The sequence below is a fragment of the Prionailurus bengalensis genome, chromosome X (assembly GCF_016509475.1).
Source record: "Prionailurus bengalensis isolate Pbe53 chromosome X, Fcat_Pben_1.1_paternal_pri, whole genome shotgun sequence".
Classification (NCBI taxonomy): domain Eukaryota; kingdom Metazoa; phylum Chordata; class Mammalia; order Carnivora; family Felidae; genus Prionailurus; species Prionailurus bengalensis.
The window spans coordinates 79,168,333-79,194,456 of record NC_057361.1 but is presented as its reverse complement, the minus strand read 5'-3'; positions in this window follow the sequence as shown (position 1 = coordinate 79,194,456).

Genomic DNA, 26,124 nt, shown 5'->3' with positions numbered 1-26,124 from the left:
CTAACGGCACACCTAAAGGAACTAGAAGAAGAACAGCAAAGGCAGCCTAAGCCCAGCAGAAGAAGAGAAATAATAAAGATCAGAGCAGAAATCAACAATATAGAATCTAAAAAAACTGTAGAGCAGATCAACGAAACCAAGAGTTGGTTTTTTGAAAAAATAAACAAAACTGACAAACCTCTAGCCAGGCTTCTCAAAAAGAAAAGGGAGATGACACAAATAGATAAAATCATGAATGAAAATGGAATTATTACAACCAATCCCTCAGAGATACAAACAATTATCAGGGAATACTATGAAAAATTATATGCCAACAAACTGGACAACCTGGAAGAAATGGACAAATTCCTGAACACCCACACTCTTCCAAAACTCAATCAGGAGGAAATAGAAAGCTTGAACAGACCCATAACCAGCGAAGAAATTGAATCGGTTATCAAAAATCTCCCAACAAATAAGAGTCCAGGACCAGATGGCTTCCCAGGGGAGTTCTACCAGACGTTTAAAGCAGAGATAATACCTATCCTTCTCAAGCTATTCCAAGAAATAGAAAGGGAAGGAAAACTTCCAGACTCATTCTATGAAGCCAGTATTACTTTGATTCCTAAACCAGACAGAGACCCAGTAAAAAACAGAACTACAGGCCAATATCCCTGATGAATATGGATGCAAAAATTCTCAATAAGATACTAGCAAATCGAATTCAACAGCATATAAAAAGAATGATTCACCATGATCAAGTGGGATTCATTCCTGGGATGCAGGGCTGGTTCAACATTCGCAAATCAATCAACGTGATACATCACATTAATAAAAGAAAAGATAAGAACCATATGACCCTGTCAATCGATGCAGAAAAGGCCTTTGACAAAATCCAGCACCCTTTCTTAATAAAAACCCTTGAGAAAGTCGGGATAGAAGGAACATACTTAAAGATCATCAAAGCCATTTATGAAAAGCCCACAGCTAACATCATCCTCAACGGGGAAAAACTGAGAACTTTTTCCCTGAGATCAGGAACACGACACGGATGCCCACTCTCACCGCTGGTGTTTAACATAGTGCTGGAAGTTCTAGCATCAGCAATCAGACAACAAAAGGAAATCAAAGGCAACAAAATTGGCAAAGATGAAGTCAAGCTTTCGCTTTTTGCAGATGACATGATATTATACATGGAAAATCCGATAGACTCCACCAAAAGTCTGCTAGAACTGATACAGGAATTCAGCAAAGTTGCAGGATACAAAATCAATGTACAGAAATCAGTTGCATTCTTATACACTAACAATGAAGCAACAGAAAGACAAATAAAGAAACTGATCCCATTCACAATTGCACCAAGAAGCATAAAATACCTAGGAATAAATCTAACCAAAGATGTAAAGGATCTGTATGCTGAAAACTATAGAAAGCTTATGAAGGTAATTGAAGAAGATATAAAGAAATGGAAAGACATTCCCTGCTCATGGATTGGAAGAATAAATATTGTCAAAATGTCAATACTACCCAAAGCTATCTACACATTCAATGCAATCCCAATCAAAATTGCACCAGCATTCTTCTCGAAACTAGAACAAGCAATCCTAAAATTCATATGGAACCACAAAAGGCCCCAAATAGCCAAAGGAATTTTGAAGAAGAAGACCAAAGCAGGAGGCATCACAATCCCAGACTTTAGCCTCTACTACAAAGCTGTCATCATCAAGACAGCATGGTATTGGCACAAAAACAGACACATAGACCAATGGAATAGAATAGAAACCCCAGAACTAGACCCACAAACGTATGGCCAACTCATCTTTGACAAAGCAGGAAAGAACATCCAATGGAAAAAAGACAGCCTCTTTAACAAATGGTGCTGGGAGAACTGGACAGCAACATGCAGAAGGTTGAAACTAGACCACTTTCTCACACCATTCACAAAAATAAACTCAAAATGGATAAAGGACCTAAATGTGAGACAGGAAACCATCAAAACCTTAGAGGAGAAAGCAGGAAAAGACCTCTCTGACCTCAGCCGTAGCAATCTCTTACTCGACACATCCCCAAAGGCAAGGGAATTAAAAGCAAAAATGAATCACTGGGACCTTATGAAGATAAAAAGCTTCTGCACAGCAAAGGAAACAACCAACAAAACTAAAAGGCAACCAACGGAATGGGAAAAGATATTCGCAAATGACATATCGGACAAAGGGCTAGTATCCAAAATCTATAAAGAGCTCACCAAACTCCACACCCGAAAAACAAATAACCCAGTGAAGAAATGGGCAGAAAACATGAATAGACACTTCTCTAAAGAAGACATCCGGATGGCCAACAGGCACATGAAAAGATGTTCAGCGTCGCTCCTTATCAGGGAAATACAAATCAAAACCACACTCAGGTATCACCTCACGCCAGTCAGAGTGGCCAAAATGAACAAATCAGGAGACTATAGATGCTGGCGAGGATGTGGAGAAACGGGAACCCTCTTGCACTGTTGGTGGGAATGCAAATTGGTGCAGCCACTCTGGAAAGCAGTGTGGAGGTTCCTCAGAAAATTAAAAATAGACCTACCCTATGACCCAGCAATAGCACTGCTAGGAATTTATCCAAGGGATACAGGAGTACTGATGCATAGGGCCACTTGTACCCCAATGTTCATAGCAGCACTCTCAACAATAGCCAAATTATGGAAAGAGCCTAAATGTCCATCAACTGATGAATGGATAAAGAAATTGTGGTTTATATACACAATGGAATTCTACATGGCAATGAGAAAAAATGAAATATGGCCTTTTGTAGCAACGTGGATGGAACTGGAGAGTGTGATGCTAAGTGAAATAAGCCATACAGAGAAAGACAGATACCATATGGTTTCACTCTTATGTGGATCCTGAGAAACTTAACAGAAAACCATGGGGGAGGGGAAGGAAAAAAAAAAAAGAGGTTAGAGTGGGAGAGAGCCAAAGCATAAGAGACTGTTAAAAACTGAGAACAAACTGAGGGTTGATGGGGGGTGGGAGGGAAGAGAGGGTGGGTGATGGGTATTGAGGAGGGCACCTTTTGGGATGAGCACTGGGTGTTGTATGGAAACCAATTTGTCAATAAATTTCAGATAAAAAATATGGTTTACAAAATAAAATAAACAACTGGTTATGTTTTAAAGAAACTGCCATCTCATCAGCAGTCTTAGTCCTGTTGAGTTTTATCATGTTTCTTATTATCTATGGAAGGTAGATGATATTTGTATGGTGAGCTGAAGTAGACCAAACACAAAGCAGGGGATCAAAATTGTTATAATATCTGTGTCTCCCTCTCTCTCTGCCCCTCCCCCGTTCATGCTCTGTCTCTCTCTGTCCCCAAAATAAATAAACGTTGAAAAAAAAATTTAAAAAACAATTGTTATAATATACAATGTACCTGGATTTTGAAACAATGTAGCATCACAATGGCAGTGAACAGCAGGTGATAGGTGAATTATTTTGAAACATGGCCAGTAGGTTTCAATTGACAGTTTCAAACAACCACAAACCCTATTGAAACATGAGTCATGGCTCGTGACTGAAGGATAGCATTCTTTTGCAGTCACTCTGAAGAAGTCTTTAGTTATATGTCTGTTTTATAGCCATGCATTCTGAATATGCATCTCTGGGTATGGATGGCAATTGTGTCAGCATTACAAACCAACCATAGGTAATTTTGTTGAAGGTTGCCAAAGGCAAGCATAAACAGTTCTTCTGAAGACCTTTTGTTAAAAGAGTTGAATGGGTGCAATGGTCTGGCCTATAGTTTGTTTTTGAATTCATAAGAATGTGAAATTTGAAGTTATTTCAAAATCAATATAACAAGTTTATTAAAATGATTTCATAGATATTAATCAGCAAATAAAAAGTCACATATTTTAGCTGTCAAAATGTTCTACTCCTAGGCCAAGTAGGCACTTGAAAAGAAATGGAAAAGAGAAATGTCAGCTTCTCTGGGAAGAAGGCGATTACTTAATCTTCTAAGTTTATATTCAGAACACATCCATAGAAAATATAACTTAAGTCCACATCATAAATATTACACAAGAAATGTTCACCAGTTCCCAGAACTCACAGTCACCTCTTTGGACAACAGACCATTCTGAGATATGCCATCACCTTCATGTGAGAGATAACTCTCACAGCATATTTATTGTAGTGCTCTTGGTTTTACAGAAAGTATCTGTAAAAAATATTGCATTATGCTCTGAATAACATATAAATAAAATATCTAGCTCGATTGTGATATTTTTTCTTGTTCTGTCATCTAAATATTTCCTAGGCTAACACCTGGAGTTCAGGAGGTGTGAGGAGCTTGCTTATTTGATGCAGTGCTTCTGCATTGGTTTTGGAAACAAATAAGGCAACAAGTTCAATATCCTGAAAAAGCTTCTAGAAAAATCTAAAGTGTTTTTAGTTATTGTTATTCTGGACTACCTTGTAGTCCTTTTTCTCTCTTTACAAACAAATAATAAAGCATACTTTATAAACCACATGAAATATTTTTTGTATATATATAGCCTCTACCTTGCATAAAATGTCTAGATTTTCTGTGAAACATATGCTTCTAAGAAAGTCAGGGCCTAACACGAGGGCAATATGGGTAATAACAACTAAATAGAGAACTAGAAATGACTCAATTAAATAATGGTACATGGGTTCTAAGAAATTCTGATTACCATCTAAATCATGATCACTAGTCCAAGCTTCTGATATGTGGGAGAACAGAATGTTAACCAGAAGTATTTTACTTAAAGAGCAAATAAATATAAATGAGATAATGAAAGGCTCAGCCCTTAGCACAATAACTTGAAAATAGTAAGTGCTCAGAAGACTTTGTTGAATCATTAAAATTTCCCTGTGTATTTAACTTCAACCCCTTCTTCTTGAATCAATTGTAAAATAATGTAAAAAAACTTTTAAGAAAAAAAATAAGGGAATATTTTTATGAGTTGAGTATTAAGATTTTTTTAAATCAGATGCAAAAAATACTAACCAGAAAAGATAAGACTGATATATTAGGATACATTAAAAATGAGTAATTCTGTTCATTACTGAATGAAATGGAAGACTGAAATTGAGATAACATGTAAATACAAATCAGTGTGCATGATTAGTATATAGAATACAATTTTTGGAAACTACTACAAATCATAAGTAAAAACCACAACCAGGGGCGCCTGGGTGGCGCAGTCGGTTAAGCGGCCGACTTCAGCCAGGTCACGATCTCGTGATCCGTGAGTTCGAGCCCCGCATCAGGCTCTGGGCTGATGGCTCAGAGCCTGGAGCCTGTTTCCGATTCTGTGTCTCCCTCTCTCTCTGCCCCTCGTCCGTTCATGCTCTGTCTCTCTCTGTCCCAAAAAATAAATAAACCTTGAAAAAAATTTTTAAAAAATTAAAAAAAAAAACACAACCAAATAGATAAAATGGGCCGAAGTCACTACTGGAGTTTTGCAAAAGATGAAACAAATATTGGTAATAAAACATGAAAATGTGTTTGTCTCATTACTAATAAAAATACAAATTAAAAGTATCATGAAATAGCATTTTACACATCTGAAAAAATTAAGATTATCAATACCAAATATTGGCAAGAAAAAATATCAATGGAAATAGAATCTGCTGTGAGAGGAGTATATTATTTTTTTTTAATTTTTTTAGGTAGACTTCACACCCAAAGTGGGGCTTGAACTCATGACCCCGAGATCAAGAGCTGTGCACTCCATAGACCAAGCCACCAGAGTGCCCCAAGGGAGGAATGAATTTGACACACACGTTGGAAAACAATTTGACCTTAATTTGCAAAGTTAAAATTTGTGTACCCTATGGCCCAGCAATTTCAAATTAGGAGTAGGTTTTTTTTTTAATTTTTTTAACGTTTTATTATTATTTTTTTATTTTTGAGACAGGGAGAGACAGAGCATGAACGGGGGAGGGTCACAGAGAGAGGGAGACACAGAATCTGAAACAGGCTCCAGGCTCTGAGCTGTCAGCACAGAGCCTGACGCGGGGCTCGAACTCACAGACCGTGAGATTATGACCTGAGCCGAAGTCGGACGCTTAACCGACTGAGCCACCCAGGCGCCCCAGGAGTAGGTTTTATAGGAGCTGTTACCAATGTGGCATTGTTCATAATATTGCTAGGAGAATGAGTAAATAAATGGATAAATAAATTTTGGTATATTGAAAAATAAAGTATCAGACAGCACTGAAAAACAACAAATTACAGTTCACACACACACAAAAATTGGATAGATCTTAGAAACAAAGTCAAAATGTAAGTCACCACAGTAGGGTATAATTCCATTTGATGAAAGTAGGGAGATGAAATAGGGAGGAGCTATATAGGTAGAGACAGGCTTTTGTAACTTGTAGCAATGAGGTTGAGTAGTGGGCTTTCAAATGTTTGTATTATTTGTATGTGTTCAAGTTTCTAATATATATTAAATATATTCTTTTATATGTATTAAATGCTATATAGTGTTCAGTTAAAATATTCAAATAGTATCAGTCCCTGCTGATCTACTCACTATTTCACTGAATTCTTTATGGCTGTTCCCCATATCCTTTATACTAATCAGATCCAGAATTGGAAGTGCCCAGGGTTTATCTCTGTTGGCTCTGAGATTCGGTTCTCTATATCTTTCAGCATTAGACCAGTCCTATGGACCTTTACTTCTAGATTTCAACCTGTTATCCTGTCTACTACTACATTATTTGCTGGCAGATTTCCTACCAGAATTCTGAGGACTGTTTTCTACAAAGTCTCTGATTTAGTCCCCTGCATAGATATTAGGATCCTGCTTTTTCTCTTTGGTTCTCAAATATTTTCTCTGTTGGGATTGAGACTTCTGAGCCTTTGGAATACTTCTGTATTCAGCTGGATGCACCTTCAAATTCAACCTCTATTTCTGGGAGTATTCCCCCAACACTTGCGCCTCCTTATTGTTTTGCTCCTACATTTATCCTTTGTCCTGCCTGCTTATCCTACTGGGAGGAATCATGGAGCTTCTCACCCAAGTCCTCAGTTAATATGAGAATAGCAATAAAAAGAATTATTGGGGCACTTGGGTGGCTCAGTCGGTTAAGCCTCTGACTTCGGCTCAGGTCATGATCTCATTGAGAGTTCGAGCCCCACATCGGGCTCTGTGCTGTCAGCTCAGAGCCTGGAGCCTGCTTAAGATTCTGTCTCCCTCTCTCTATGCCCCTATCCTGCTCATGTTTTGTCTCTGTCTATCTCTCAAAAATAAATAAAGATTAAAAAAAAGAATTCTTGAGATTGTTAAATATAGCAAAGATAATTATTGCCATTCTTTTATTTCTGGAGTTCCAAGATATATTCACATTAATATAGTTCAATTATTGTTTAGTTAGTGTAATTCTCAGGAAAATATTATACATATATTGTCATGTAGTAAGTTTCCCTTCCAATGAATACTTTCAGGGAATAGGATCTACTTATTTCTGGACAGAATTTGGCACACATAATTGAGTATGCATAATGATATACTAAAATATGAAAACTGATGACCTTTGAATTTTTTAAATTTTTTAATATTTATTATGAGAGAGAGAAAGAGAGAGAGAGAGCAAACAATGGAGTGGCAGAGAGAGAGAAGACACAGAAGCAGGCTCCAGGCTCTGAGCTGACAGCACAGAGCCTGACACAGGGCTCGAACCCACAGACTACAAGATCATGACCTGAGCTGAAGTCGGCTGCCCAACTGACTGACCCAGCCAGGCGCCCCATGACCCTTGAAATTTTTATCAGATAACAGCAAAAATTAATTCTACTTCCATAATTCGTCTCTCTCCTTCTGAAACAGAATATTAAGATACCAATTCTTTGCCTTTTGAGCTACTTTTAGCCAAATTCTTGGAAGGTAAAAGTTGTGCGGGTTCATAGTCTTTTCTATTAAGAAGTATTATTATCATTTCTAAAGATTATTCTTATTAGTCATTTATCTTTATCAGTTCCCCAAAAACATTTTTGCAGGACTTGAGGATTTACTAAGATTTGCCAAGATCCCATCTTTTCCCTTTGGTTGCTTAATCAATATCTTCTTGTATTCAGTACTCTGATTTTCACCTTCAAAAATCTCTTAATGACAATGAGCTCTGTTCTTAGAAGTGCATACACCATTAGTACTCCCAAGCAATATTTTCTCTCTAAGAAGCTGTTTGAAGCCATAGTAAAGCTTTTAAAGATATGTGTCCTTTGGTCTCCTTAAGCTATTCCTTCTCATGATAGAATTACTTTCTAATCTCTAAAGACCAACTTGAATTCTAGGAAGAGAGGTGAGATTCATCTTTGTGCTACACTTTGCTCCAATCTTAGCAAGTAAAACTTGGATGTTATTAGAGCCATGGATATATTTAGTATTGAGGTTGGAAGGGACCTGAAAAGTCTATCTGTTCCAACACATCTAACTTTTTTATTATTCAGACAATTAGGAATTCAGTGACAAGGGCATTGAAAAGAAGTATAACTGTATTCTTTCTCTACAAGTAATGAATTTAGTAAAATGTGTTCTTGTATCCCTAGAAACGGTGTCTGTATAAATTAGGAGAGTAAGAATATAATTTCTCCTTGAAAAGTGTTGGAAAACCTTGTATGCTTACTTGCAACCAGAGAATGCTTTATTTTTCTTTTCTGACCAGTATAATTTGCAGCCATTTGGAAAAGCATTACAAACAATAGATATGTGTAAATTTCTATTCTGGATATTGTGTTTTTACGGTTCACCAATCAAATATCTTTTATTATCTCTTATTATGTAACTTTTCCTCCGAGATAAATTCTCTCGTGTTTCTGCCGACCACACTATTTTCAGCATCTTAGCATTTTTAATCATCATCATGTTTTGTTAAAACACATCCTTTAAAGAGTAAAATTTGTTTTTCAAGTTTGTTTGTTTGCCTGTTTGTTTATATTTGAGTATAGTTACCACACAATATTACATTATATTTAAGTGTAGGAAAGAATATAGGAAGAATTAATATTGTTAAAATGTCCATACTGCCCAAATCAATCTATAGATTTATGTTGTAGACTCTAGGTCTGAAATTCTCTCTTGACCAGCAAGACAGCGGAGGCAGAATTAAAATGCAAGAGAGGCTAATGCCCAGGAGGAGATAAGAGCCCCTAGTTTAAGAGTCCTTGTTCCATTTTTATTAGGATCAGAAGACTTACAAGTGTGATGGATGTGCACAAAGAGACAATGAAACTGTGAACATTAACTCAAGTGTGTGAGGAAAGGGGGGTTTTAAAGATATGCAGTATTAAGGGTTTGGGTCAATACAAGACAAAATCCCAGTCCTGGGAAGATGGTTGTTTATAGCAGGCAAAGGTGCCATGTCTGTTTATCTTAGCTTGCCTGGGGGATAAGACAGATAGAATATGCTACCTCAGGGTCAAGAAAGCACCTTTATTTTGCTACTTCACCCTGCTGGGTCTATAGACCTGTTCACCTGTTTACCTGTTCTGGTTCTTCTCTCCTGTGAAAGCAGCTTTCTGCTATTATAGTAAGTTGGGGCACTTCTGCCCTGAATATCTAATCTTGGACGCTTTCATCCTGTGGCTTCCTATTCCTTTATGCCTTTGTTCTATACTGGGGGTGCTTTAGCCTCATTTACCGAATCTTGGATGCTTTAATCCTGTGGCTTCCTATTCCTTTATGCCTTGTTAACCTATCAGTGCAAGGTCAGGGAATTCCTAAGCTTATTCCCCACAAATTCAATGTAATCCTTATCAAAATACCAACAACATTTTTCACAGAGCTATAACAAATAATACTAAAATTTGTATGGTAGTACCAAAACTTCCCAATAGTAAAGCAATCTTGAGAAAGAATAACAAAGCTGGAGGGGCCACAATTCAAGATTTCAAGATATACTACAAAGCTTTAGTAATCAAAAAAGTATGGTAGTGGCACAAAAACGGACATATAGATCAATGGAACAGAATAGAGATTCCAGAAATAAACCCAGAGTTACAATGGCCAGTTATTCTATGACAAAGGAGGCAAGAATATAAAATGGGGAAAAGGCAGTCTGTTCAATAAAATATTATATTTTAGGGCTGCTTTATTTGAGGCTTTTTACCCTTGCCATCATGCTACCAGATATGGCAAATGTAATTAATCTGTCAAAATACAAAAGTTGTGAGTGTATTGTGGATTATAATTTCTTTGGAGAAAAGGAAAATAATTAACATATTATATGTGGCATAAGGTATGTTAATAGCATTTACCAAAGTCTAATAGAGTAAAATTAGATACATATTATCAATGTGTGTACATTAAACTGAGTTTTTAACAGAAAAATGTTGAAATGGAGAACAAATTAATATACATTCTCTTTTCAATAAAATGTGGCATAAAGCGGAACATGTTGAAAATACATGCTGAGTGAGCATTTCCAATCTGCCTATGTAGTTTAGTCTATGGCTATGTCTTTATAATATGAGCTAAAGAGTCAGAGCCACTGAATATCTGCCAAATTGTTTAGCCATTGGGTAGGCAGAAGACAGAGAAGATAAATGTTAATTGATTAGGTTATTTAATTTTAGCCTCTGGACAGTATGGTGCTAGATGATATAATCAGTTATGTTACCATTTGAATCTACTTATTTAAAGACAAGCATGGATATAACTGTTTTTCTTTGAATTTGTGCTTCTTTAAATGGGTTGATGGTATCTGACAGATCTGTAGAATACCACCATATCTATATGCCCCAACATTTGAATAAACTATAGCTTGTGAGCATTAGTGTGAAAATTTCCTTTTAGGCTTTTGCAATTTGTATTATAATGCATTTATGCCTTCTGAGAGCCCAGAAGAGGCAAAGAATTGATCCATCAAGAAACAAAATCTGATCCGGTTGTACTCTAATCATCTCTCTGGCTACGCTTTCAGTAAATACTAAAAACCAAGAAGAAGAGCAGCAACAAAAAAACACCAACCCCCCCCCCCACAATTCCCAACTATTTGTCATTTGTATACATAGAACCCTCTTAGGGCTGCTTACAATTTATTTATTTGTTCATTATCATCATTAATTCATTAATTACAATATTTTTTCAGCATCTCCCTTCCCCTATGTGACACACATTGTAATAGGCCTGGTTGAGGGAATTAAACGAATAATGGTTATGTCTCTTTCCCAGAGATACTCTGCCTTAGTTGTGTCTTTAATATCCAATAAGCTAGATACAGAGTATATGGCATCAGGGCTTCCCCTACCACTAAACTAAAGCCTTGTGTGACTTTGATGTCATACTTTAGTTTGACCCTACTGACTCTTCAATCTATTTTGCGCCTATAAGAAAAGTGTACAAATAGAAGGGAAAAGCCTCAAATGACAGATTCTGTGCTTCTGATTAGCACATGCTTGTGATTTTGAACCAAAGGACAGTGCTCGAAATGAGTAGTTTAAATATAATACATGTGACAGGGTTAAAGGGCTCATGTTTTGTTTCAGTTTCAATACACTATCCTGATAGGCCTTATTTGAACCTACTGTTAAGGGATACTGACTTTAAAAATGTGAGAGAAATGATGTTGAATGACATTGAGTTTAACCTTCCTCCTTTCTCTTACTTGAACCAGTCAGCATTATTTTAAAACATATTTCACATTATCTCGAGGTGGAAATTGCTGGTAAACACAAGAAGAAAAAACCTTTCTACTACTGTGTTCTGTGTCTTAAGGAAAGTGTTAGGAAAAGGGCAAAGGCTAGGGGAAGAATAAAGTCAGAAAAAGCCAAAATGATGTAAATTTCTCTCTAAATTTGACAAGGAGAATGTTGGTAAAAAGGGTAATTTGGTGTCAGTTAAATTGCTGAGTCAAAGTGCAAAATCTTTAATGGACAGAAATCATCTAGACTAGTCTATTTTGTCAGCATAGAGGAAAAACAGCAATTCAAATGTATTTTACAGAAAGACTGTAAATTTTATCCAAAAGGAGAACACATATATCTGGTTGTCTTATGTATTTTTTCAATGTTTGCTTTAATATTTGACTTTTGTGTGTAAAGATTTCACAGTTCTTTTAATTATTTGCCCAAGGAAATATGTTGACATCATGTTGCATAAAATAGGGAGGTATTACTCTAGAAAATTACAGAGGAAATTGAATACATTTGCTTGGGTATGGAATAAAATACATCTACATCTAAAATACATCTAAAATAATATAAGGTAGGGGCGCCTGGGTGGCGCAGTCGGTTAAGCGGCCGACTTCAGCCAGGTCACGATCTCGCGGTCCGTGAGTTCGAGCCCGCGTCAGGCTCTGGGCTGATGGCTCGGAGCCTGGAGCCTGTTTCCGATTCTGTATCTCCCTCTCTCTCTGCCCCTTCCTCGTTCATGCTCTGTCTCTCTCTGTCCCAAAAATAAATAAAAACGTTGAAAAAAAATTTTAAAATAATATAAGGTTAATATATTGACATTCATTAATAAGAACATATTGTTCAACTTCCAAGGGTAAAAATATTTTATACATAGAGATACATTCAATGCAAATGTCAAACTGCCTGCTCAGTAATTAGTGTTACCTGTAGCTTAAGTAAAATTTAAAACTGATATGCTAACTGCATTCAGTGGCTACAGTGCATAGGAGATAAATACAACACATCACAAGGAATACATAGACACTTAAACTAAAGAATTTATACTTCATGCTCACTGAATTATCAGTTAAAATATGGGTCTTTAAATGTTGTTCATGATAAATTGATGCATGTTTTGGACAACGACATGTGGTATTCAAGTGCTTCTTAATAATTGGGAGTTATTTTTAAATCGGGCCCCGTCTTGCCCTGCAAAATGATAATGTTCTTGTTTATCATTCTGCCCAAGTCAAACTACGGTAGAGTGAATCAGTTCTTTAGTTATGAATACTGCATCACATTCAACTTTGTTTTTCTCTGTATTTAAAGAAACAGTCTGTTGAATAGATGGGTAACGCTATGAGTCTCATAATTTAGAATGTATCATTTATGCGGTCAAGTTCCTCCAACTGTTTACACATACAGCCAATACTAGAAGGAAGCTCAGGATAGAAATCAAACATGCAATTTGTGATTTCACATTTGTTCCTGCTTGCAGTCAAAAGCACACTATGGCTCAGAGAGAGTCAGTTGTAAGGTAAAGAGCATATTTTCAAGAGTTTTTATTTTAAGGACTAACATTGTAAAGATGATAGTTCCATGAGAACTAAAACTAAGGATATGTGTAATCAGAGGAAGCATTCTGATTAAAGGAGAAAAATATTCCAAATGTATCCAAATAGCCAGTGTTCAATTTCATTATACAAAAAAACAATTTTGTCTGTTTCATTATACCCTATATCATTCAAATCATAAAAAATAAAATGCTACTTGAGATAAAAATGTGTTCTTCCATTTTACCTAGGAGAAAACTGACACTCAACTAGAGCTGGGATTTAAGCTCATCTATATCTGATAGTAACTGGCTGCTATGCTGCCCTATGGATGTGTAAGCTACATATTTCTTGTACATTATCAGTATCACCTGGTAAATAACAGTAATAACAAAAACTAATATTTATTTTGTCTACTATGTACCCAGCTCTATGCTAGATGTCTTACATACATTATTTGATGCTGATAACTTTTTGAGGTGAGTACTATTATTTTAACTGTTTTATAACATTTTGAAACACAGAAGTGAAGCAAACTGCCTGGAGTTATAGAGCTAGTAAACTGGTGGAATCAAGGTTTGAACCCAAGTAGTGTGATTTTGGTGCCCATGATCTTAACTCTAGACTAGGGTGCACAGGTAAAATTCAAGTCAACAGAGAGCTACATTTCTTCTATTGACCTTTATAGACTCTCCAAATTATAAAAGAAATTCATATAATACAGATCAATCACTATTCCAGGTGCTTATCCAACATCTCCAATGGCAACATGCACATGCTATCTCATTTGAGTTTCTTTTTATATATCACATATGCTTTTGGTATCTCTAAAATCGAGAACAAAATCTTGGACATTTCCTAACATCATGGAGATAATAAATTAGATGTGATCTTGAAAAGCATTCATTAAATAGTTATATAGGATTGGTTATTATTGGTTCCAAAACATTAGGTACTATATCAACATAGTGAAAATACAATTCCCAATAGATGATTGTCCTTTCAAAAATGTTTTTCTGGTCTTATTATTTATAAATAAATTTTGGTAAACTTTATTTATTCAGCAATAAAATGCATCATTGCCTTGAAATATGTAAAACCTTCTCCTGCCATTGTTTGAGGGTAAAGAAACATAATTCTTCTCACTGAATTTGAGATTTCTTGGTTAGAATGTCACATTAAATAAATATTTCTTTCTAGTTGCTGTCAATAATACAAACTAGGCGTGTGAGTTAAATAGTTGATTGTTCAGGTATGTTGGCCACTTCTGCTTCATTTTATGCAGTATCTGAAACATACCTACATTGTACATAACATTATTCTATGTAATATGTGAATTTACTGGGTTAAAAATCTTTTTGTTCTTAGAGAACATACAATTTGGCAATTGTACCATTTGAAATTACTTTGAAAAATTAGTTTTTGCTATTCTAGTAAGTCTCCATCAACAATTGTTTTTCATGTCATCGTGGTTTCATAACAATCATATCATATCAGAACCCCTCATCTCACACATCCAACCTGTTCTGTTGACTCTATGGCCTAAATAATTTGCAAATTGTTCCTTTTATTTTTATTGCTACTTCCACTTCATATTTCAGGATATATTGTATCTGATAACCTCTAAGGCAATATTTGAAAATAAACATAAGATTTACATATTTCTGGTGTTTTTTCTTGAATTAGGTTTTTTTTTATGCTTTTATTTTACTTTTGAGAGAGAGAGACAGTGTGAGCGGGAGAGTGGCAGAGAGAGAGGGAGACAGAATCTGAAGCAGGCTCCAGGCTCCAAGCCGTCAGCACAGAGCCCAACGTGGGGCTCGAACCCAAGGATGGTGAAATCATGCCCTGAGCTGAAGTCAGATGCCCAACTGACTGAGTCACCCTGGCACCCCTCTTGAATTAGTGTAAAACTTCTGAGATTGAGAAAACATATGAGTGTAGCAGAAGCTGGTGAAGATCATTTATAGTAAAGGAAACATAAAACACTGTCTTATCTTTCCTTAGTAGGTGTGTTATCTTCTCGCGCTTTTCTCTGTTTTTTTTTAAATTCATAATACATATCCTAGGTTGTAAGTACGTATCTTCTTTCATTGAATCTTAGATGCCATCTATTGTAAGATGCACCATTATTTTATGGATTATTAAAAACAAACTAAAAATTCTTCCAATTAAGTTATTGTACACCATCAATTATAGGATACATGTAGATTTCAGGGATGTAAAAAGATGTCTAAGAATCAAAGGGTTATGGGATTTATTTATATATAATAATTATACATATTTACTATCTGTCTTTTATACTAGTGTCTAATATTAAGGAGGGCAGTAGCCATAACTTTTTTTTCATCATTGTATACTCAGAGAAACTAGTATAATACTTTTATAAAATCAGTGCAAAGTAAAATTTGTTAAAGCAATAAATAAGTAGGCTCTAAAAATATTTCCTATGATTTAATGCCACTGAATGTTGTGTGCATTCATTTGTGTGTGGCATGCTGCAGATGGTGAGTGTTTTATTTAAAAAAAATACACAAATAACCTCAGAAAGAGATCTAAGAATCATCAATAATAATAACAATGGAAGGTTAATTGTGTTATGTTCTAAATATTGACACTTAAAAAGGATATGAATGGAGTGTACACAAGAATATTTTATTCAATATTATGTCTGAACATGCTTCTTTAGAAAAATGCCACCTAACCATTTGGCATATGGTTATTTTACAGTAGATACCACTCCTTACCAGGAACTATTAAGGACTGAATGTATGTATAAGGACTATATATCTATAAGGACTACATGTATGTATATATATATATGTATATATATATATACATATATATAACTTTTACGGAAATTCCTCAAAGATAGCTATCCATTCATTCTTTTTCAATATCTGCAGAAATTGATATTTTGAAGCTATAGCACAGTGCATTCAATAGTGCCCCTAAAGAAAAACATTCACTTCTTTTTTGCCATTTTGAATAAGGCTGTATTATATATATTCTTGTATGTAATCCTTATCCATTGGCGTTTTTAGTTTTGTATTTATATTTTGTAAAATTGAGATTTCTAGATTGAAAGATATATCACCAATGCTTCCAGGAAACCTTCATCAATTAGTTCATCATTTCCTCAGCAACCATGAGAACAGCTTTGCATCCATATCTAAACTATAAATATCACTGTTTTTTCATAGTATTACCTTTTTTATATGATCTAATGCTTCTACTTTTTTTTTTTCTTTTAAGATTCTTGAGTTTCCAGTTTGGGTTAAGAAGCAGATCACTTCCTTGGGCCCCAGATTTTATATATAAACTCTTATATGTTCTTATATAACTTTTACCATTTAATTGTTCACATTTAAACCTTTAATCAACATGAAGCTTATTAATGTTTTTGTTCATGTTTTGACTTAGGGTTTTTTTCTTTTTTTTTCTTTTTTTTTTAAATTTATTTTTGAGACAGAGAGAGACAGAGCATGAACGGGGGAGGGTCAGAGAGAGAGGGAGACACAGAATCCGAAACAGGCTCCAGGCTCTGAGCTGTCAGCACAGAGCCCGATGCGGGGCTCGAACTCATGGACCGTGAGATCATGACCTGAGCCGAAGTCGGCCGCTTAACCGACTGAGCTACCCAGGCCCCCTTGACTTAGGGTTTTAAGGTTATTTTCATAGAGATGGATAGCTACTTATGAAAAAAATCCATTCTTTACTCAAATAATTAAATTAAAATATTATTTCTTATATTTTAAATTTTCATATAAACTGGAATCTATTTATGTTTTTATCCATTGTGTTCTATTAATCTAGTTGTATATGTCTATATCAATAACATACTCATTTGATTAAAGTGGATTTATAGTATACTCTATCTATAAATGAGGATCTACTAATGATTTTTGATAATTTTTTGTTGTACCTTGTTATTTAATCTTCAATATAAATTTTTAAGATCATTTCATCAGGTTATGAAACAACAACACTTTTGGGACTATAATCAGCATTGTATTGATTTTAGAGATTATTTTTGGAATAACTGATATTTTTTATTCTATTTTTATTTTTATTATATTGATATTTTTATTATATTGCCTCAGATCTTGTTTTGAATTATTCTGTTTATCATTTTCTCCATATAGATTTTTAAATTTGCTTTTGTTTTCAATTGTGTAGTTTTTTCACTATTGTGAGTAGAATATTTTTCCCATTCCTTTTTAGAATTTTATTGCTAGAATAACAAACAGCACTTAATATTTGTGTATGTAGATATTATTCAAGCAACTCATCCAATTCTTTTCTTAGTTATACCAGTTATTTCATTGTCTTTCCTTACTGCAGTTGCTGAAATATACAAGACAATGTTGAAAATAATGATAAAAATTTAATCCTTTAGTTACTGATTTTAATTGTATTGGTTTTAGGATCCAGTTGAAATAATATTTGTTAGAGGATTTTGATAGTATTTTTCTCCAAGATATGAAGTTTATTGTCAAATTGGTTTCCGTACAACACTCAGTGCTCATCCCAAAAGGTGCCTTCCTCAATCCCCATCACCCAGAGGCTTTTGATAGTATTTAATATATTTAAATGGTTTTCTTTCATTAGTATTTTATTTATTTTATTAGCGATGGCTGCTGAACTTTATCAAATAAGTTTTCAGCATTTATTGATATATCATGGCTTTTCTCCTTTAATATTAATCAAACATTATATAGATAGAATTCCTGATATAGAAATTTGTGCATTGTGGAATACACATAAGTTGGCTATATATTATAATTTGACACATTGTTGGATTGTATTTTCTAATATGTCAATTAAAATGTTTGGATCTATATTCATTTTGAGGTTGGCTTATAAGGTTGATTTTAATACTATTTGTGTAGACTTGGTAATAAAATTATCCTGTCTGTAAAGTGAACTGGAAAACTTGTTTTTCTTTCTCTGGAAATAGTTTAAATAACATTGAAATGATCTGTTTATTTCAGAATTGACAAAACTCAACTTTGAATCAATCTGCTTCTGCGTTTTACATCATTAGCTCTTGAATCACGTTTTCAATCTCTTTAGCGATAATTAGTTTAGTCAAGTTTGCCAATTCTATTTGTGTCATTTATAGAAATTATATTTTGTTAGAGGAACATCAATTTTCCTATACATTTAAATTTTTTATTGGAATAGTGTGTTCAATTCTCTTTAGAAAAGAATTATAATATTTTAATATCTTCTGTATCTATGGTTATGTTTTAATTCTGATTCTAATAGCTCTCTCTTTTTCTTCATTACATTTTTGAGATAGTTAACTATTTTAATGATCTTTTCAACAAAATAGTTTATATTTGTTTTTTTATAATATATAGTTTTGGTTTCCAATTTACTGATTTCAGCTATATTCATTCTTACTTTGTACTTTTTAGATTTATCTTATAATTCTTTCAGATATATTTAATGAGAAAAAAGTTCATTTATTTTATTATTTTTTAAATATCAAAAATATTGAAGCCTGTATATTTTTTTCTAAATACAGAGGTCTGTGAATCCATTAGGCTTGGATATGAAGTGGTTTCCTGTTTAGTTTAGTCTGGATGTTTTCAATTCAATTTTCATGACCTCTGTGATCTAAACATCATCCAGAGATGTCTTTTCTAGACTCTGTGTATTTAAAAAAATTTTGGTCATCTTTTTATAATTTGCTTTATGATTCGTTTCTAGTTTGTTCAATTCTGACACAAAATGGGGCTTGCATGTAGAATCTTTTAAAAGTATTTTAAGGTGACTACATGATTTTTAAAAATAATGAATACGTGAAAAAAAACCATTTGAGGGAGATAAAGTGATATATATGTTACATATACTGAAATGCACTATAATTTTATGAACTAGCATTATTAACCTATTTTTGGCTTAATAAGTATGTCCACCTCTAAAAAAGATGTATTTATGTCTCTTATTTTTTTTTTAAATTTTTTTTTTCAACATTTATTTATTTTTGGAACAGAGAGAGACACAGCATGAACAGGGGAGGGGCAGAGAGAGAGGGAGACACAGATACGGAAACAGGCTCCAGGCTCTGAGCCATCAGCCCAGAGCCCGATGCGGGGCTCAAACTCACGGACCGCGAGATCGTGACCTGGCTGAAGTCGGATGCTTAACCGACTGCGCCACCCAGGCGCCCCTTTATGTCTCTTATTATATTCATATTTTTAAATCAATTTTCTTCCAAATTTATATCAATCTTTTGCTTAATAAATTAACTTTTCAAGGTGAAAAATTATTGACTGCTATATCCTTTTTGTAAATTCAATCTTTTATATTAAATAATCATGTTTTTTACTTTCCTTGATGCTTTTAAAAGTAAATTCTACTTTTTATTGTTTTGATAATATTACTTTAGCTTGTTTTGTGATTTCCTGGTATCCTCTTGCCCATCCCTTAATTTTCACCCCTCATCATTACATTGTTTAAAGAATGTTGATGATACTTGCAGAAACATCTTAGGCAGATATCTTTTTTTTTTATTCCAATCTACCAATCTCAGTATTTGAATGGAAGTCAGTCCATTCACACTTAATATAGTGACCCAGATGCTTGATTTAATTGCAATTAATTTTATTTTTAAAATTTAGTTTATATTATTTTCTTCATTTTTCATTTTTCTTATTTTTCATGGTTTGAGAAATTTGACAAAATTTTTGATCTTCTACATCTATGTTCTGTAATAAAGCCACAAGACAAGATGAGACCACCAAGGCAGTGAAGGTAGATTGAGATCTAAGACCTGAGCCTTTTGGTCCTTCAGTATTTTTTTTCAATATATGAAATTTATTGTCAAATTGGTTTCCATACAACACCCAGTGCTCATTCCAAAAGGTGCCCTCCTCAGTACACATCACCCACCCTCCCCTCCCTCCCACCCCCCATCAACCCTCAGTTTGTTCTCAGTTTTTAAGAGTCTCTTCTGTTTGGGCTCTCTCCCACTCTAACCTCTTTTTTTTTTATTCCTTCCCCTCCTCCATGGGTTTCTGTTAAGTTTCTCAGGATCCACATAAGAGTGAAAACATATGGTATCTGTCTTTCTCTGGATGGCTTATTTCACTTAGCATCACACTCTCCAGTTCCATCCACGTTGCTACAAAGGGCCATATTTCGTTCTTTCTCATTGCCATGTAGTACTCCAATGTGTATATAAACCATAATTTCTGTATCCATTCATCAGTTGATGGACATTTAGGCTCTTTCCATAATTTGGCTATTGTTGAGAGTGCGGCTATGAACATTGGGGTACAAGTGGCCCTATGCATCAGTACTCCTGTATCCCTTGGGTAAATTCCCAGCAGTGATATCGCTGGGTCATAGGGTAGGTCTATTTTTCATTTTCTGAGGAACCTCCACACTGCTTTCCAGAATGGCTGCACCAGTTTGCATTCCCACCAACAGTGCAGGAGGGTTCCCGTTTCTCCACATCCTGGCCAGCATCTATAGTCTCCTGATTTGTTCATTTTGGCCACTCTGACTGGCGTGAGGTGTTATCTGAGTGTGGTTTTGATTTGTATTTCCCTGATGAGGAGCGACGTTGAGCATCTTTTCATGTGCCTGTTGGCCATCCGGATGTCTTCTTTAGAGAAGTGTCTATTCATGTTTTCTGCCCATTTCTTCACTGGGTTATTTGTTTTTCGGGTGTGAAGTTTGGTGAGCTCTTTATAGATTTTGGATACTAGCCCTTTGTCCGATATGTCATTTGCAAATATCTTTTCCCATTCCATTGGTTGCCTTTTAGTTTTGTTGGTTGTTCCTTTGCTGTGCAGAAGCTTTTTATCTTCATAAGGTCCCAGTGATTCATTTTTGCTTTATATCCCTTGCCTTTTGGGATGTGTCCAGTAAGAGATTGCTACGGCTGAGGTCAGAGAGGTCTTTTCCTGCTTTCTCCTCTAGGGTTTTGATGGTTTCCTGTCTCGCATTCAGGTCCTTTATCCATTTTGAGTTTATTTTTGTGAGTGGTGTGAGAAAGTGGTCTAGTTTCAATCTTCTGCATGTTGCTGTCCAGTTCTCCCAGCACCATTTGTTAAAGAGACGTTTTTTCCATTGGATGTTCTTTCCTGCTTTGTCAAAGATGAGTTGGCCATACGTTTGTGGGTCTAGTTCTGGGGTTTCTATTCTATTCATTGGTCTATGTGTCTGTTTTGGTGCCAATACCATGCTGTCTTGATGATGACAGCTTTGTAGTAGAGGCTAAAGTCTGGGATTGTGATGCCTCCTGCTTTGGTCTTCTTCTTCAAAATTACTTTGGCTATTCGGGGCCTTTTGTAGTTCCATATGAACTTTAGAATTGCTTGTTCGAGTTTCGAGAAGAATGCTGGTGCAATTTTGATTGGGATTGCATTGAATGTGTAGATAGCTTTGGGTAGTATTGACATTTTGACAATATTTATTCTTCCAATCCATGAGCAGGGAATGTCTTTCCATTTCTTTATATCTTCTTCAATTACCTTCATAAGCTTTCTATAGTTTTCAGCATACAGATCTTTTACATCATTGGTTAGATTTATTCCTAGGTATTTTATGCTTCTTGGTGCAATTGTGAATGGGATCAGTTTCTTTATTTGTCTTTCTGTTGCTTCATTATTAGTATCTAAGAATGCAACTGATTTCTGTACATTGATTTTGTATCCTGCAACTTTGCTGAATTCATGTATCAGTTCTAGCAGACTTTTGGTGGAGTCTATCGGATTTTCCATGTATAATATCATGTCATCTGCAAAAAGCGAAAGCTTGACTTCATCTTTGCCAATTTGGATGCCTTTGATTTCCTTTTGTTGTCTGATTGCTGATGCTAGAACTTCCAACACTATGTTAAACAACAGCGGTGAAAGTGGGCATCCTTGTCGTGTTCCTGATCTCAGGGAAAAAGCTTTCAGTTTTTCCCCATTGAGGATGATGTTAGCTGTGGGCTTTTCATAAATGGTTTTTATGTTGTTTAAGTATGTTCTTCTATCCCGACTTTCTCAAGGGTTTTTATCAAGAAAGGGTACTGGATTTTGTCAAAGGCCTTTTCTGCATCGATTGACAGGATCATATGGTTCTTATCTTTTCTTTTATTAATGTGATGTATCACATTGATTGATTTGTGAATGTTGAACTAGCCCTGCATCCCAGGAATGAATCCCACTTGATCATGGTGAAGCATTCTTTTTATATGCTGTTGAATTCGATTTGCTAGTATCTTACTGAGAATTTCTGCATCCATATTCATCAGGGATATTGGCCTGTAGTTCTCTTTTTTTACTGGGTCTCGGTCTGGTTTAGGAATCAAAGTCATCCTGGCTTCCTAGAATGAGTCTGGAAGTTTTCCTTCCCTTTTTATTTCTTGGAATAGCTTGAGAAGGATAGGTATTATCTCTGCTTTAAACGTCTTGTAGAACTCCCCTGGGAAGCCATCTGGTCCTGGACTCTTATTTGTTGGGAGATTTTTGATAACTGATTCAATTTCTTCGCTGGTTATGGGTCTGTTCAAGCTTTCTATTTCCTCCTGATTGAGTTTTGGAGGAGTGTGGGTGTTTAGGAATTTGTCCATTTCTTCCAGGTTGTCCAATTTGTTGGCATATAATTTTTCATAGTATTCCCTGATAATTGTTTGTATCTCTGAGGGATTGGTTGTAATAATTCCATTTTCATTCATGATTTTATCTATTTGGGTCCTCTCCCTTTTCTTTTTGAGAAGCCTGGCTAGAAGTTTGTCAATTTTGTTTATTTTTTCAAAAAACCAACTCTTGGTTTCGTTGATCTGCTCTACAGTTTTTTTAGATTCTATATTGTTTATTTCTGCTCTGATCTTTATTATTTCTCTTCTTCTGCTGGGTTTAGGCTGCCTTTGCTGTTCCGCTTCTATTTCCTTTAGCTGTGCTGTTAGATTTTGTATTTGGGATTTTTCTTGTTTCTTGAGATAGGCCTGGATTGCAATGTATTTTCCTCTCAGGACTGCCTTCGCTGCATCCCAAAGTGTTTGGATTGTTGTATTTTCATTTTTGTTTCTTTCCATATATTTTTTTTATTTCTTCTCTAATTGCCTGGTTGACCCACTCATTCTTTAGTAGGGTGTTCTTTAACCCTCCATGCTTTTGGAGGTTTTCCAGACCTTTTTCCTGTGGTTGATTTCAAGCTTCATGGCATTGTGGTCTGAAAGTAAGCATGGTATAATTTCAATTCTTGTATACTTATGAAGGGCTGTTTTGTGACCCAGTATATGATCTATCTTGGAGAATGTTCCATGTGCACTCGAGAAGAAAGTCTATTCTGTTGCTTTGGGATGCAGAGTTCTAAATATATCTGTCAAGTCCATCTGATCCAATGTATCATTCAGGGCCCTTGTTTCTTCATTGACTGTGTGTCTAGATGATCTATAGATTTCTGTAAGTGGAGTGTTAAAGTCCCCTGCAATTACCACATTCTTATCAATAAGGTTGCTTATGTTTGTGAGTTATTGTTTTATATATTTCGGGGCTCCAGTATTCGGTGCATAGACATTTATAACTGTTAGCTCTTCCTGATGGATAGACCCTGTAATTATTATATAGTGCCCTTCTTCATCTCTTGTTACAGCCTTTAATTTAAAGTCTAGTTTGTCTGATATAATATGGCTACTCCAGCTTTCTTTTGGCTTCCAGTAGCATGATAAATAGTTCTCCATCCCCTCACTCTCAATCTAAAGGTGTCCTCAGATCTAAAATGAGTCTCTTGTAGACAGCAAATAGATGGTCTTGTTTTCTTATCCATTCTGATACCCTATATCTTTTCGTTGGCACATTTAATCCATTTACATTCAGTGTTATTATAGAAAGATACGGGTTTAGAGTCATTGTGATGTCTGTATGATTTACGCTTGTAGTGATGTCTCTGGTACTTTGTCTCACAGGGTCACCCTTAGGATATCTTGTAGGGCTAGTTTAGTGGTGACAAATTCCTTCAGTTTTTGTTTGTTTGGGAAGACCTTTATCTCTTCTTCTGTTCTAAATGACAGACTTGCTGGATAAAGGATTCTCGGCTGCATGTTTTTTCTGTTCAGCACATTGAAGATCTCATGCCAATCCTTTTTGGCCTGCCACGTTTCAAAATAGAGATCAGTCACAAGTCTTATAGATTTCCCTTTATATGTAAGGGCACGTTTATCCCTTGCTGCTTTCAGAATTTTCTCTTTATCCTTGTATTTTGCCAGTTTGACTATATGTCGAGCAGAAGATCGATTCATGTTATGTCTGAAGGGAGTCTTCTGTGCCTCTTGGATTTCAATGCCTTTTTTTTCCCCAGTTCAGGGAAATTCTCGGCTATTATTTCTTCAAGTACACCTTCAGCACCTTTCCCTCTCTCTTCCTCCTCTGGGATACCAATTATGCGTATATTATTTCTTTTTAGTGTATCACTTAGTTCTCTAATTTTCCCCTCATACTCCTGGATTTTTTTATCTCTCTTTTTCTCAGGTTCCTCTTTTTCCATAACTTTATCTTCTAGTTCACCTATTCTCTCCTCTGCCTCTTCAATCCGAGCCGTTGTCATTTCCATTTTGTTTTGCATTTCGTTTAACGCGTTTTTCAGCTCCTCGTGACTGTTCCTTAGTCCCTTGATCTCTGTAGCAAGAGATTCTCTGCTGTCCTGTATACTGTTTTCAAGCCCTTTGATTAATTTTATGACTATTATTCTAAATTCACTATCTGTTATATTATTTAAATCCTTTTTGATCAGTTCATTACCTGTTGTTATTTCCTGGAGATTCTTCTGAGGGGAATTCTTCTCTTTGGTCATTTTGGATAGTCCTTGGAGTGGTGCGGGCCTACAGGGCACTTCCCCTGTGCTGTGGTGTATACCTGGAGTTGGTGGGCGGGGCCAAAGTCAAACCTGATGTCTGCCCCCAGCCCACCGCTGGGGCCACAGTCAGACTGGTGTGTGCCTTCTCCTCCCCTGTCCTAGGGGCGTGATTCACTGTGGGGTGTCCTGGCCCATCTGGGCTACTTGCACACTGCCAGGCTTGTGGTGCTGGGGATCTGGCGTATTAGCTGGGGTAGGTAGGCAATGTGCACGGGGGCAGGATGGGCAGGCTTAGTTCACTTCTCCTTAGGTGATCCATTTCAGGGAGGCCCTGTGGCAGTGGGAGAGAGTCAGACCCGCTGCCAGAGGGGTGGATGCACAGAAGCACAGCATTGGGTGTTTGCGTGGATAGAGCAAGTTACCTGGCAAGAACTGGTTCCCTTTGGGATTTTGGCTGGGGGATGGACGAGGGAGATGGCGTTGGCGGGCTCCTTTGTTCCCTGCCAAACTGAGCTCTGTCGTCAGGGGGTCAGCAACTCTCCCTCCCTTTGTCTTCCAGCCTTCCCACTTTCTGAGCAGAGCTCTTAACTTATGACCTCCCAGATGCTAATTCACGCTTGCTGTCGGAACACACTTCGTCTGACCCCTCCGCTTTTGCAAGCCAGACTCAGGGCTCTGCTTGGCCGGTGGGCTGCCCCTCCACCCAGATTCCCTCCCGCCAGTCTGTGCAGCATGCACTGCCTCTCCGCCCTTCCTACGGAGAGGACTCTTCCATGGGCCTCTCATCTGAGCTTGGCTCTGGAGACTCCGTTCTGCTAGTCTTCTGGTGGTTTTCTGGGTTAGTTAGGCAGGTGTAGGTGGAATCTAAGTGATCAGTAGGACGCGCAGTGAGCCCAGCGTCCTTCTACCCTGCCATCTTCAGTTTCTCCCTTGTCCTTCAGTATTTAAAAGTTGTGAACAGGGGCGCCTGGGTGGCTCAGTCGGTTGAGCGTCCGACTTCAGCCAGGTCACGATCTCGCGGTCCGGGAGTTCGAGCCCCGCGTCAGGCTCTGGGCTGATGGCTCGGAGCCTGGAGCCTGTTTCCGATTCTGTGTCTCCCTCTCTCTCTGCCCCTCACCTATTCATGCTCTGTCTCTCTCTGTCTCAAAAATAAATA